Source organism: Podarcis melisellensis (assembly GCF_964234715.1).
Source record: "Podarcis melisellensis genome assembly, chromosome: 1".
Taxonomy (NCBI): Eukaryota; Metazoa; Chordata; class Lepidosauria; order Squamata; family Lacertidae; genus Podarcis; species Podarcis melisellensis.
In genome coordinates this window covers 38,522,734-38,536,972 of record NC_138528.1, presented here as the reverse complement: position 1 = coordinate 38,536,972, position 14,239 = coordinate 38,522,734, and the positions used below count along the sequence as shown (strand labels likewise).

The following is a 14,239-nucleotide window of genomic DNA, read 5'->3' as shown; positions in this document are numbered from 1 at the left end:
AACATTTTCCCTGTAGTTTTGGCTACCTCGTCTCTTCCTTTTCCTCCCCTGACCTATTGAACAGCATATAGACCACATTCATCAAAATGCTCTGTTAAAGAGGTGCCATGTTCATTCAACACCAGAAATGTCCACAGTTCAGGGGCAGGTGAAGTAATTTTGGTGTATAGTTGAGGCCTCTGGGAATAAAAATCAAAAGACCGGCATATCAGCTGGTATTAACTGGCAGAGTTCCATTAAAACGGGGGGGGGAGGGGGAAGCGGTACATATTATTACTGTTAAATAAAACGCTCCACACCTATTTTAAAAGGATGTTGTTTAGGTTGCAGATTGAGTCAGGAAATGTCAGATTTATAGTTGCCCGTGCAACCTTCTGCTTCCCTGTTTGTCCTTCCTGTGCACAGAAGAGAGAAGGTGTCTTACAAAAGACAAAACACAGACTGCATCATGATCTCTGGTGGGACAGCATTAATTATAGTATTTCCTAAATATTGCAAACTTTGCTTCCTTTCAGCACATTTGTATTTTACACTAGTCGGGGACACACACACACACACACTCAATCCTCTGACTCCTACAATATAGAGACTGAAATTACCGTAAATTTTTTAAGACAAATATTGGTTTTGAAGGTACTAGCAGTTTAATGATAACACAGTTTACAAACCGCTTTATCAAGTGGTATATAAATTTTGTGAAATAAATAAAAATTAATAAAACACACCAAACCATGGCTGTTTTACATCTGAATATGACCCTTGGTATGGAGCGTTATGATCCGTGAATGAAAAGCAGCATAGAAATTTAATAAAATAAAAATAAAAATAAAGTACTGTAAATCAGAAGTCTCTCTGCCATCACACATAGTTTCACAATATGTGGTTTCCCAATGGAAGTACAGCCCTAATGATCCCTACCAACAATAGAAGCCATTGGAAGGAGGTACAATGTGTGTAAAGCTGAGTGAGCTCCCCAAATCTCTCACTAGATTAACTCGGGGGGGGGATTACAGGGGTGGGGGAATCAGGAAAATTGAGAATCAGGAAGATTCTCCCTTCCCTGGAAGTAGTGGCTGCGAAAGGATTCTGTGGAACTGTAACAACATGTGGTTTGTTAGGACCTTATGAACTGACAGGTGGAATAGACACTATTATACGGATTGACCTTATGCATGAACTGACTGGAGAATGATCTGAGTCTTCTGCTTTGTTCGTTTGTTGAACTTTTATGCGTTACTTCTGTTGAAATTTATGATTTGATACTATGAATAGTATACCTTATTTATCTAAGAACACAGCCGGTTACGTCTTGTGTGTTTATTGAGTATGCTTTACGTGACCATAGGTTTGTTTGTTGTTGTTTTGCTAGGAGCACATAGAGCAAAAAGGTAGGTTTGTTCTCTCCCCCCCCTCACTCTCTGCAACTCTCATGCACTGGTAACAGAACCCTAGAACCCAAAGTCTAGGAACTATGGAGTTATTCCATGGTCCTCAGAAGGTTTTCCTGTGTACTGTACTATCAGGAGCATAAGGGCAACAAATAAAAAGGGTGGGAAGGAAAGAAATCTACTTCCTCTCACCATTCACTACCAACAGCTATTCCCACAATTACTGCTTTTCATGTAAGTATGGGGGGAGAGTGTGTTTTGGAGGTCATGGGTGGGGGGTTTGGGGGGAATAGTGAGGACTAGCAAACAGGGAGTGGTATTGCTGGATCAATCCATCAACCTCTGGTGGGTGATTTAGAAGGATTGGGTCTGGCGTCACTTTTGCTGTGTGTGTGTGTGTGCCAGTATCCCTACTCAGCATAGTTACATCTCAATGCAGCTCCTTCCTTGGAAGGGTCTTTGGGGTTGAAGGTACACGCAGTAGGCAATAAACACTCATGGACACCATGAAGATTCAGTCAAGTGTAGAGGTTTACTTGACAAGCACAAAAGCATATTGGAAGCAAATATATACAGACTGTCATGGTCAAGGCATGCTTAGAGTCCAACAAGAGTCCAAGACTCTCTCTCTCTCTCTGCTTCTCTCACAAGCAAGAGACTCACAACAAGCTGCAACAAGTTACACAGAACCACTGATATCAGTACTTCCTGTCACACTGCGCATGTCCAAAGAACGGTTCCCACAGAAATGTCCTTGCATAGACAAAACAACCTCAGCCTTTTGCTGCTTCTTGAAACTTCTTCTCTGTTCTTCTCTGTTTTGGGAACAAATAATTGTCTCACACACAGAATATCCAATAGGTATGACACTCAGAATTCTTCGGCTCAGATTTTGATCTGAGAAGGCAAATAATTTGAGGGCTTTAAAAGTTTCTCTCTTGTTTGATAGGGGCTTTACCATCCCTCAGAGTTGATCTCTTAGACTGGCTCTAAAGAACCTCTCTGTCATCTCTAATTATGTGCCTGAGTATAACTTGGGATGCGCAGTTTGGCTGTCAGATGTCTTAAAAGACACATATAGGTTCTGCCACTTAGACTCAATCATTTTAGCTTTGCCTTTATATTGCCCTGGCATCGTCTTTCTGCCCCCCCCCCAAGGCAGTGTTGCCACTGGTGAGAGACTCACACATTTCAGAGAGCCAAGGGCCTCTGAACGAGATACAAGACTCCTCATATTCTTGTACACACATATATGAGAAGTCAGTGAAACACGATTATCCAGCGATATGCCAGCACAGAGAAGAAAGGCTGCATTTCTCACCTCCCTTTTTCAAGTGTGAAGAACAAAGTATGGTTGCCACTACACAAGGCTGTCCTCGTCTTGGTTGTCCATTGTAACATCTTCTACAGTCCACCTCTTTGCATGAAACTATCACTGTGGGAGGTTCCCTCCAGTGTGACAATGTCCACACTATGACAGTGTCACGTCAAACAATACGTTGCAGTAGATCTTAGGGCAGGGATGGAGAATCTGTGGTCTTCCAGATGTTGTGGGACTCCAACTCCCTTCAGCTTCAGCCAGTATGATCAAAGGTCAGGCATGATGGGAGTGGGCAATGTGACAACATCTGGGCAACACAGGCTCCCCCTTTATATCTTAGGGGTAAAAGTAAGACCTAGATATTTTCGAGAGAGAATGAGACACAGAGCTGTGCTGTGTTTTTGGCAGCAGACCCATGTCTAGAACTTCTTAAATAGTCATCTAAGAGTATTTTCACATAACCTATATTTAGGTTTAAATTCACCTGCAGGGGAATTTGCTCAGGCCAAATGGGATTTTACCTAGGGTTGGAACAAGCTATCAGTATTTCTGCTGAATTACTTTTACATACTGTAGAAACAAAGAACAGAATGGAATCCTAATTTTTATGCTGTGTTCTGTTAGAAACCACACAAAAGCTTTCTATTTACACTTAACAGCAAGGGATTGTTTGTGGCAAAGAGTCTATAGGGATCTTTTTAAAAAAGAAAGAAGGAAAGAAACCCTTCCCATTACCTCTACATTTCAGTTCTCCTAATATGGCAAACACATTTTGCAAACTATAGCCATATTTTTTGGATCAAAAGGAAAATCATATATGCCGCCGCATTGAAAAAAGGGATTAAATAATAAGGCCCATCCAGAGAAGTCTCTCATTTTTATGCATTTCTGTATTTTCTGGTTTTGTTAATCAGAAGCAGATGAACTTCTCTTCGCAAGAGTGTTACTGACATGGCTCGTATCAAGAAGTATGATGTTTCCAGCCATATATCCAACTTAAAGAGGAATAGTTACATTTGAATAAGCAACAAAACATGTGGATGTTTGTCTGAATTGAAATGAACTTATGAACCTTAGAATTCACGAGCCAGTCCTAATCATAGCCAAACATCGCCAACATCTGCTTTTTCATCTTGGCCAATTTATACTGAAAATCCTAGAATCTCATCATCCCAGCTTCAGGAAGAGAGAAAATGGCAGAACGGGAACTGGATATGCAAAGCTTTCTGCAATTTATTCTCTTATCTTCCTTAACCTCTAAGAAGGGGGGGGTAAATAGTTGTGGTGCGAGTTAGCAGCAGCATTGTCATTCTCTCACATGTGGGTGTTCTAAGGAATCATTCAAATGAAATACAAGTACAAACTCACCCAGTGTTGGCCTCAGACCCAGCACTCACCACCACTTAGTGCCCCCTACCAGTGGGTGCTCTTCTTCAGCCACCAGACTACACCCTTTCATCCTTCCTCCCTTGCAGGTAGTCTTGCTCAATGGCAACACTCTGTTACAACTGCATGATCCTCTCTGTTCCTGCAATACATGTTACTAAGTCTACTTGTTTATTGTATTGTATTGTATTGTATTGTATTGTATTGTATTGTATTGCATTGCATTGCATTGCATTTGCTTGTTTCCTACTACAAAAAAAAATCCAAGTTGACTTAGAATTTTGTCCCTCCCAAGCTGTCATTCATGAGCTGAGATCCAAGAAGTTCTCAGGACACTTCTACTTTTTCTTAGAGTTAAGTCTTTGTTTGATGCCCTGGGAACCTACCAGTTGAAGGACTAGTCTCTCTCTCTCTCTCTCTCTCTCTCTCTCTCTCTCTCTCTCTCTCTCTCTCTCTCTCTCTGTGTGTGTGTGTGTGCTTTAGACAGCAGTATTTGGCTCTGCCACAAACAAAATAAAAGATCTCAAATTGACTCACAAGGCCTTCCTTCACCCCCAGGTATTTTGGTAGTGAAAACAGAGTCCCTTGGCCCCAGTCTATGCCTTTTCCCTTTGGCTGTACAAACAGCAATCCAAATAATCAGAGGCTGCATATCAACTGTGTGCCTAGGAGCAATTTCTCCTTACGAAGTCTAAGCTTAGGTTCAGTACGGAAAGTACCAAAGGGGTAGCGCTGTGACTCTGTTGAAGCAAAAACAACAAAGACTCTTGGGGCTCCTTAAGCTTATGCCACAACAAATTTGTGAGCATTTTAAGGTGCCACAAGATCTGTTGTCGTTCATTAAAAACAAAACAGAAACCTATGCTGGCCTTTTCACGTTTGTAGATGCAGATCATTCTACAAAATCAGTTGAAACTCTATGCTATTATTTCCTGCTTCTATTTAAATAAAAACATGGTTGAAAACTGCTGTTCAGGCTTATAAGTGTGGAAGCAATTGCCTTGTGATGGAGAGATTTAGTTCTTGTTGCTGCCAGGAAGTGTTACATTTATGAATGACCACAATAGCCACAAATAAAGAGGAACTTGGCGTTTGGGGAATATTTTGCATGGAGTTTCTGTGATACAGGATTCAAAGGGTTTTTGTTGTTGTTGTTGTTTGCCCAGGATGGACATACAAAAGAGACATGTTTTTAAAAGTGGACAAATAACATTGAGCTGACTCTTCTCCCTTCTTTCTGCTCTTTGATGGAATTTCCATTTCCGTAGTTTCCTCAGTGTTGAATAGCAGAAGGTTCATTGGGTTCTTATGACTAATTTCCTCAAAAACTACACTGTGCCTATTAATGCAGAAGCCAGTTTTTGGCATGTAGTTGTGAAGAAAAAGGATGAAAAATAAACATGTATAACTTTGGAGCACTTTCGGAACACAAACTACTCTTTGTTTGGTATTTGGCTGTAGGTAATGCAAACTCAGCAGTCCCAATGTGACAGCATATTTAGCCAAAGACTAAAGTTAAAAAACAACAACACTGGAAGTCGAATTTTGTTTTGTTTCTAGGATGCTCTTCGGACCCATGTGCTAGAATCCCCAGGTGCTCTACTGTATCCAGACAGAGAATTCAAGTACAAACTACGCATTCTGCTTAATCCATCGGGTACAAATATGTCTCAGTTTTGTTAAATTACCGCTCTGTGTGTATGTGCATGTGTGTCCAATTATTATTAGGATTTCAGGGCACAGGGAGAGGTTTTTTTCCTTCCTAGCCCAGCCACACACCCCTCCTCCGATTCTTGCCCCCTGAATGGCATTGGAACCAATGGGAACAATTTTCTAAACTTTGCAGTCATGTCGGTGGGGCTGGGAGCACAATTTTGAGTGGGCAGTTTGTGGCTGTAGTTACTTTACCAAAACCACTATGCATGAAGCATACTGTGTACTTTCATTTCATTTCATTTCATTTGTTTTTATTACAGCGCAACAAGACAAGAACCCACCGACAGCATACAAATCAATATGGCTAACTTGACCCAACAACACCTCTCCCCACACACAAACAAAACTCACTGCAGTCAACTGAAAGTAACCAACCATGCCCTGCTCCCCCCCCAAAAAAATCTTTCTCACTTAATTATTCCAGTTTTTATTATGTATTTTGTGGGGGGGCGGCTTTTATATATTGTATCATTGTGTTGTGAACCGTTCTGGGATCTGCAAATTTAATAAATAATCATGATAATCTGCGTGAAGTTGTTGGGAGAATCCCCTACAGGACTTGGAGAATGGTGTCATTAGTACATTGCTGACATCCCAACTCTGTTTCTCAGTTACATCCAAGCCAAACGAGTTGGCTTTCAAATAAGGCGGGCATTGGCTGTGATGTCATTTCAGTGCTTGCAACCACACCTGGAATACTGTGTACAATTCTGGTTGCCTCACCTCCAAAAGGACACTGCAGAGCTAGAAAAGGTTCAGAACAGGGCAAGGGAAATGATCAAGGGCATGGAGCAGCTCTTGCATGAGGAAGTTGCAACATTTGAGGTTTTGTGTTGGAATCCTGGCAGCCAAGACTCAAGTCTGGGACAAGTGCTCTTTGGTGAGCGAGCCCCAGCAGAGGGGTTATTGTCACCTTCCCTATCAGAAGCAAGGAGCAGGTAGCGTTATATCCTTAACTATTGTCAAGGAAGATAGATGTTCAAGAGATCTAGGGCGTTGACTGCATTATATTATTTGCTGGTTTTAAACATTTCTAGGCTACCTTTCCAAAACACTCAAATCAGTTTACATAAAATATGTAATCCAATTCTAATGGCCTTAAAACAAACTCATAGAAGTTAATAACCTGTAAAAAAAAATATCTACTAGCCTGCTGGGGTTGGCAGGTAAGGGATGGAGAGAGCTGGTGCAAAGACAAGAACTTCCTTCCTCTAGCAGCTCACCTGGTTTCTTCATTTAGGTGAGGGGAGAGACATTCACTTGCATGCAATTTCTTTTCACCAGTGACTATCGTGGGTGTGCTTAAATACAAGGCTGAATTACAACAAACCCAAAGTAAAACCACAGAAATAACATGAGGTCCTAGATTGATGTGAGATGCCACTGATTTTTGCCATCTGCTAAATAAGTGACAAACCTGTTAAACCAGAGAATTTGGATCATACCAGTTTAGCACTACAGGCATCCTTTGCTTACCACACTAACTGTACTTTCCTTGCTGTTATTGAATAGTCGGAAATGTTCCCCCTTCAGAGTAACAAACTAAGAAACCCAAATATTGCTAACCTAAAAAGAAAAAAAGAAAAAGGAAGAGGCAGCAGGGAGAAAAAGTGTTCTAAACAAACAAAATGTTGATCTGCCTTTTATTAATTTCATTTTTTATCTTCTTGTATACAGACGTTTGACAGCTATGACATTCATGGGCAATGCATTTGAAAAAGAAGACATAAATATTCAGAGACATATTAGAATGCTGTTCAATGTAAGCACCTGTCTACTTAGTGTTGACAGAAAATCATTTACTTTGCTTTATGCATGTTCTCTCTGGAGACCACTGAGGTCCTATTTTATTTAAAGAGCTGGTCCCAACATCGCTGCTTCCACTCGAAAATGCAATATATGCAGCTAATTATATTTATCGAGGAAACAATTTTAGTTTATATTTTCAATAATCCTTAAACAATTTTGTCAATTCCTTACCTCAGGATTGGCTTCTCCCTGGGTATCAGAAGGCACGTGACCTCATGGTGTCTTTATTTATGACATCACAAAAGAGGCAATGAAGTCTATGATATCATAAACGTAGCAAAACCAGCAACGATGCATCACTGTAGGCAGCAGCATTTACTTACAGAGCAATCTTGTACTCCGTGTGTGTAACTCCGAGTTCAGTGGGGCTTACTTGCAGGGAAGACTAGATAAGGTTACAGCCTCACTCACAGAATCACTTTATTTATATTGTTTATCAAATGTTACTGCCACTTGCATTAAGTACACAGGGTTTCTCGTCCTAAAACCAAGAAGTAAAAGAGACAAAAGGTTTCTATTTCAAGAATTGGAGACATTTGTAATCTATTTCTTCGATCAGATTTCGGTTTGAGAATGCAAACTATATAAATTTACTGAACTCTACTTTACTCTAGTTCAGTAAATTGGCAAAATTTTACAAGTTGCTGCACAAGCAAATCAGCATGTAGGTTTAAACCAGTGGTTCCCTAACTCCTTCCCCCTCCTCAGACCACTTGAAAATGCTGAGGGTCCTGGTAGACCACTTCATTCCCCCCCCCCCCGCGCCAGTTGTAGCAGTTATAATGCACTGTGCTAGGTGCTATATGATTTTTAAATTATATTTTGACAGAAATGCTGAATGAACTTTGTGGAGCTCTGGTGGTAGGACCACAGCTTGGGAACACCTGGATTAAACACAAAGATTGCTGCACCAGCATGTGTTACAACTTGGGGCATCAGAAACTGACCCAGAGCATTGAACCCGTGCAAAAGCACAAATTAAGTGTGCATACCCTCCAACATTTCTCTGATGAAAATAGGGACATCCCATTCCATAATGGTAATTTTACTATTTATATCCCACACATCTGACTAGGTTGCCCCCGCCACTCTGGGCAGCTTCCAACATGTATAAAAACTTAATAAAACATTAAACATTAAAAAGAAACCTTCCCTATATAGGATTGCTTTCAGACAGCTCAGGGGTTGGATAACGCCATACCCTCCAACATTTCTCTAGTGAAAATAGGGACATTCTAAGGATCAAATCAGAATCCAGGATGCCTTCTCTACATCAGGGACATCCCTGGAAAATAGGGACACTTGGAGGGTCTGAGTGTGTTTCCAGATATTGTGCACATTATTTGTGCTTATTAATATTGCAAAGGGTCATTCAGATACTACACTTGATCTTAGCCAAAAGGCCGAGAAGCGATCATTCAGATATAGCGGTCATTCAGATATAGTTGGCAACAGTTATTTATTTATTTATTCATTCATTCATTCATTCATCAGATCTTTCCTGATGAGGACAAATCCAAATAAAACTGAGGATGGGGGAATATGGACTAGTGTTTTGATGCTAATGATGTTGCATGGGCACTGCAAAGAGAGAGAGAGAGAGAGAGAGAGAGAGAGAGAGAGAGAGAGAGAGACCCCAGACCTTGCACACAGGAGAGGCAACTGTCTCATATTAAACACCCATCTAGTAGCGCCCTAGGCCCGCCAATCCTGCAACAGCACCTGTTGTCAGATGTACAATAGCAGCAGTGCCTGATTATTATATGTGGTATAAAACCTGATTGAAGTGGTTGGTGGACAGGACTGGAGAAAACCCACGATTCACTCTAAAGGCCCTATTCATGTCTACTTGGAATTAAACTCCATTGGTTCAATGGGACTTTCATGTACGTGTGCATAGCTTTGGTGCATAACTCTGGTATGCCAGCATAACAGAAATACAGCATAAACCAGTAATATGAAAGTGCAAATTGAAAACTAATAATAAAAAAAACTGCAAGAAAGAATGGCTTCTCAGTTAAAATTACATTTAAAATTCTTGTTTTCCTGAAAATTAAAAAGGAACAGAACAGGCAAGCTATACTAAGAAGGGAGTTTTACATTGGGGGACCCATGCCTGAAAATATCCTATACCTCTCCACCTACTTATAGTCACCAATATCAGACCCTCCAATGTTCCCCATTTTACAGGGACAGTCCCAGATTTACAGAAGGCATCCTGCTTCCTGATTTGATTCCAGAATGTCTCGCTTTTCCTTTGAACATCCCTATTTTCATCAGACAAATGTTGGAGGGTATGAAATATAAGTTCAGATCAGGGCTGGGGCAAGTCAAGCATAAAATGGCCAGTCAAGTTTTTCTGAAACCTAAGGCACAAAATCTCCACCATAACAGTAAAATAAAGGTAAAAGTAAAGGACCCCTGACAGTTAAGTCCAGTCGTGCACGACTCTGGGGTTGCAGCGCTCATCTCATTTTACTGGCTGAGAGAGCCAATGTTTGTTGTCCGCAGACAGTTTTTCCAGGTCATGTGGCCAGCATGACTAAGCCGCTTCTGGCAAAACCAGAGCAGCACACGAAACCCTGTTTACCTTCCCGCTGGAGCGGTACCTATTTATCTACTTGCACTTTGACGTGCTTTCAAACTGCTAGGTTGGCAGGAGCTGGGACTGAACCATTAATGGGAGCTCACCCCGTCGCGGGGAATTGAACCGCCGACTTTCCGATCAGCAAGCCCAAGGCTCAGTGGTTTACACCACAGCACCACCCGCGTCCGAACAGTAAAATACAACAATAATAACCAATAGTTTGCTGCCCTTTTGTGACACTCAAAACCAGCCGCCTGAAGCAGCTGCCTCACTCTGGCTAACAGTTGGGCCAGCCCTGGCTGGAGAATCCTTGGCCATCAATATATTATTGGACTGCAGCTCCCATCAGCCCCAATCAAAATGTTCAGGAATGATGGGAGCTGTAGTCCAGCAATGTCTGGAGATTCATTGCTTCCCACTCTCTGTTGACACCATATCTGCTATAGGAAAAGGCACAAGGAGCCAAACCACAGCTAGATGCAGAAATGACTGTCCACAGCAAAATCTGGACTAAGCAGCACGTGGAAGCAATGTGCCCTGACCTGCTTTAAGCAAAAATTATAATTAATTCAGATTGTGCATACAGTACATGCTTAGTAAATGAGATTAATTCTGCGGCGTGTACTCATGCTTGCTTTCTGAAAGCAAGCTTCTGGCTGCACTGTTCTGAAAAGAACTGCATGACCCCCAAAGTGTAAATTTGATACCATGCCTTGTCGTCTTTGTGAAGAGCCCTGGTTTCCACCGGATTAACACCGCGGCCAGAAAGATCTCCTTAATGCCAGACTCACACAGGTCAGAATAGCAAACATATCAGATTATCAAAAATATAATCAGAAGCAAGCTAAAGAGAACAGAAACTAATTTGAAGTGAGCACGAGTGTTATGATATTTTAATACATTTTATGTTACCTGACAGTCATGTAATGATGTTAACTAAGACCTGATGATGTAGCAATTGGGGGAGAGCAGGAAGGAGAGGCTTGGAAGCAGAGGAAAATCATTAGTTTTCAAACTGCAAAACCTTACAATGCTGCCACCTGTAGGGAAAATGCTGCAAGGACAGCGATGTATATTTCGGTCGTGCATCCTTCATTGACACACAAAAGCACAGAACGGCATTGACTTCACAGATACAGGTGCTTGCTTGTAAACAGTTAATTCATCAGGTGAACCAAGAGAAGTGCCTGTTTTGGTCTTTGACTCTCATCTATAATTTAATTATGATCATGAAATAGCAGTCCATAGAAATTATGAGCTGTATGATTCCAGATCACTCATCGATCTTTTTGTCCAATTAAGCAGATTCTTTCTATAGAAAATTGCCCCCATCACTGATGCAATCTCCCCCTTTCTTTCTTTCCCTCCCTCTTCTCTCCCCAGAGAACATAATTGGCATCGGTGCATAAGATGCCTAGTCTCATGCAGATGATTTAAGATGCACAAACTTTTGTGCTTCAGATGATTGTGGCTGGGAAAGTGGGTGTTACTGCATGTAGAAGAGGGAGCGAACCTTTCTTCCCATGTGGAGATCCTCCTTTCAGAAAGTCCCAATCTGCCTGGGCAGGAGCCAGTGCTGCTGCAACCCAGTCAGGCCAGCAAAGAGGAAGAGAAGCCAGGGAGCAGATTCTACCACTAAGGCATCAAGAACTTAAATAGCCATGAGGCAGTAAGCAGGGGAAGGAAGGAAACTGGGCTGCTGGAGAAGAAAAGAGGGGAACAGAGGCTGCAGGGAACCACTCCTCTCTTGGATCCTATAGTGAATGTCACCAGAGAGAAACTAGGCACTGATGGGCAAGGTAAACTTTCTGAGAAGGAACATAGCTATTGCTCTAATAGCTCGTGGGACATTGGGACTGTACTGCCTAAGGAAGGGAGGACAAGATTGGCAGCCTGAGCCTCTACCTACAACTAAAGCTCAATAAATCTGGAATTTCCACATTTCACCTGCCCTGTCTCCAACTGGGGCTCACCGTTGAGTGCATTCTCCCTGGAAGCCATGGATCATGGGGCATTCAATGTGCCACTCGCCCAGCCTCCCGCCATGTGTTTGTAGTAGGCATTTCAAAAAAGAGACGACAAGAGAAGAGTCCTGCCCAGTCCCAGCTTTGAAGCCATTTCTGCCTTAATGAAAGAGTAGACAAAGCTGCATGTGTTTGCATGTGTTTATTTCTCGCCTTCCACACATGCATCTCAAGGAGAGGTACAATGAAAACAGATGTGTTTTTTTAAAAAAAAATACAAATTGGATACCCAACACACCGACTCATTTGTCCAGCAGGGAAAACCTTTCAGAAGAAAAATGTCACAATTGTAGCTGGGTAGGGGCAGAAGGAACAGCCTAGTCAGAAGAGAAGAGGATCCAAGCACAGGAATTCTCACACTTAAGCAGCCTCTTCCATAACTGTATTATTTTAATGCACTCCTATCTCTAGGCTTCCCCCAGACTAGACTATTAACTTCACGTGTGAGTGTTTCATACATCTGAAAAGCAGAGCACTGGCCAATGTTATTAGTCACTCTATTGTCCATCCTTCATGGATGAAATGCCACAAGATAATATCTGGGCGACCATTTGCAACGTTATCCATTGGAACAGTCAGTGAGTCCGTTTGCTTGCATTTCCACATAAGGGTGCAAGAAACGTGTTCTGAAACCAGCACAAAGCCCCAAGGAAGGTAGAATACTTGGGAAGGGTATATCATCTACCTGGCCAGAGTCTAGAGAGTCTAGAGAGCCAGTGTGGTGTAGTGGTTAAGAGCGATGGACTCGTAATCTGGTGAACTGGGTTCGCTTCCCCGCTCCTCCACATGCAGCTGTTGGGTGACCTTGGGCTAGTCACACTTCTCTGAAGTCTCTCAGCCTCACTCACCTCACAGAGTGTTTGTTGTGGGGGAGGAAGGGAAAGGAGACTGTTAGCCGCTTTGAGACTCCTTAGGGTAGTGATAAAGCAGGATATCAAATCCAAACTCCTCTTCTTCTTCCTCCTCCTCCTCCTCCTCCTCCTCCTCTTCTTCTTGGGACTGAACCTGTCAGGCATCAGAGGATCCAACCCCCACAGCAGGTTGCCAGGAAGGATAAGACAAGGAAAATTCTTACCAAAGCTTTTTATTCAGTATTCACAGAGAGAGGCTTAGAATGCAGCCACTTGGAGTAATGGTGTTGCTCCTAGTAAATCTCCCCTCCCCTTCTCATGTGTCATCCCTTCTACAGTTGGCACTGAGGGCCCTTTGCTTCTGAGCCCTTTGCTCTCCTATTTTTAAGGCTGGCCAGGTTCTGGGAGATGGTGGGTCTGAAATGCTTTCTAATGATAATGTGTCAGCCAGCTGCTCAGGCTCTGCCTCCTCCTCCTTTTCCCAACTTCCTCATCTTCCTCTGAGCTGTGGTGTCCCTCAACCCCCTGTTGTAATTCTGAACTGTCTTCTTCTTCTCTGGAAGGGTCAGGCTGGGGAGGTGGTCTCCAGCATTCCTCCTCTGCCCAGTCACTGACAGAGCCGTACTGAGGAGCTCTTTCCTCTTCACCGGACCAAGTTTCAAAATTGTTCTTACATCAGGACTGGGCATGTCATGTCTTTGAGATTTTGCGGCATCTAATGAACTAGGAATGAGATCCTCTTCCTCCTGCTCAGCATCTCTCTCAGCAATAGCCCTCTCCAGGTATTATAAATCAATACATATGTAATAGGTGCAAGACAGATAAAGAGCCTCTTATGTTCATCTAGCATCCTATCTCAGTAGCCAACCAGATGCTTCTGCAAAGTCCACAACTGGAGCTTGAGTGCAACAGCACAATGCCCAGCAACTAATTCTTGGAGGCACAATGTGTCGTGATACTGGAGGCAATATGGCCACATACCCTCCAACATTTGCCCGATGAAAATAGGGACGTCCCATCCATAATGATAATTTTACTATTTATACCCCACTCATCTGACTAGGTTGCCCCAGCCACCCTGGGCAGCTTCCAATGTATATAAAAACATAATAAAACATTAAACATTAAAAAAAACAAAACTTCCCTATACAGGATTG

General features: G+C 42.3%; 2 long non-coding RNA genes across 2 annotated transcripts; one reads left to right on the top strand and one right to left on the bottom strand.

Moving 5' to 3' along the window:
- Positions 1 to 2,041: 2,041 nt before the first annotated feature.
- Positions 2,042 to 7,828, bottom strand: LOC309356555. The gene is made up of 3 exons (XR_014162839.1): positions 7,792 to 7,828; positions 3,194 to 3,230; positions 2,042 to 2,203 (listed from the first exon to the last, which is right to left on the bottom strand). It is a non-coding gene; the product is annotated as an uncharacterized lncRNA (long non-coding RNA).
- LOC309356562 lies at positions 6,306 to 8,757 on the top strand. The gene is made up of 3 exons (XR_014162840.1): positions 6,306 to 6,691; positions 7,489 to 7,573; positions 8,450 to 8,757. It is a non-coding gene; the product is annotated as an uncharacterized lncRNA (long non-coding RNA).
- The last annotated feature ends 5,482 nt before the right edge of the window (positions 8,758 to 14,239 follow it).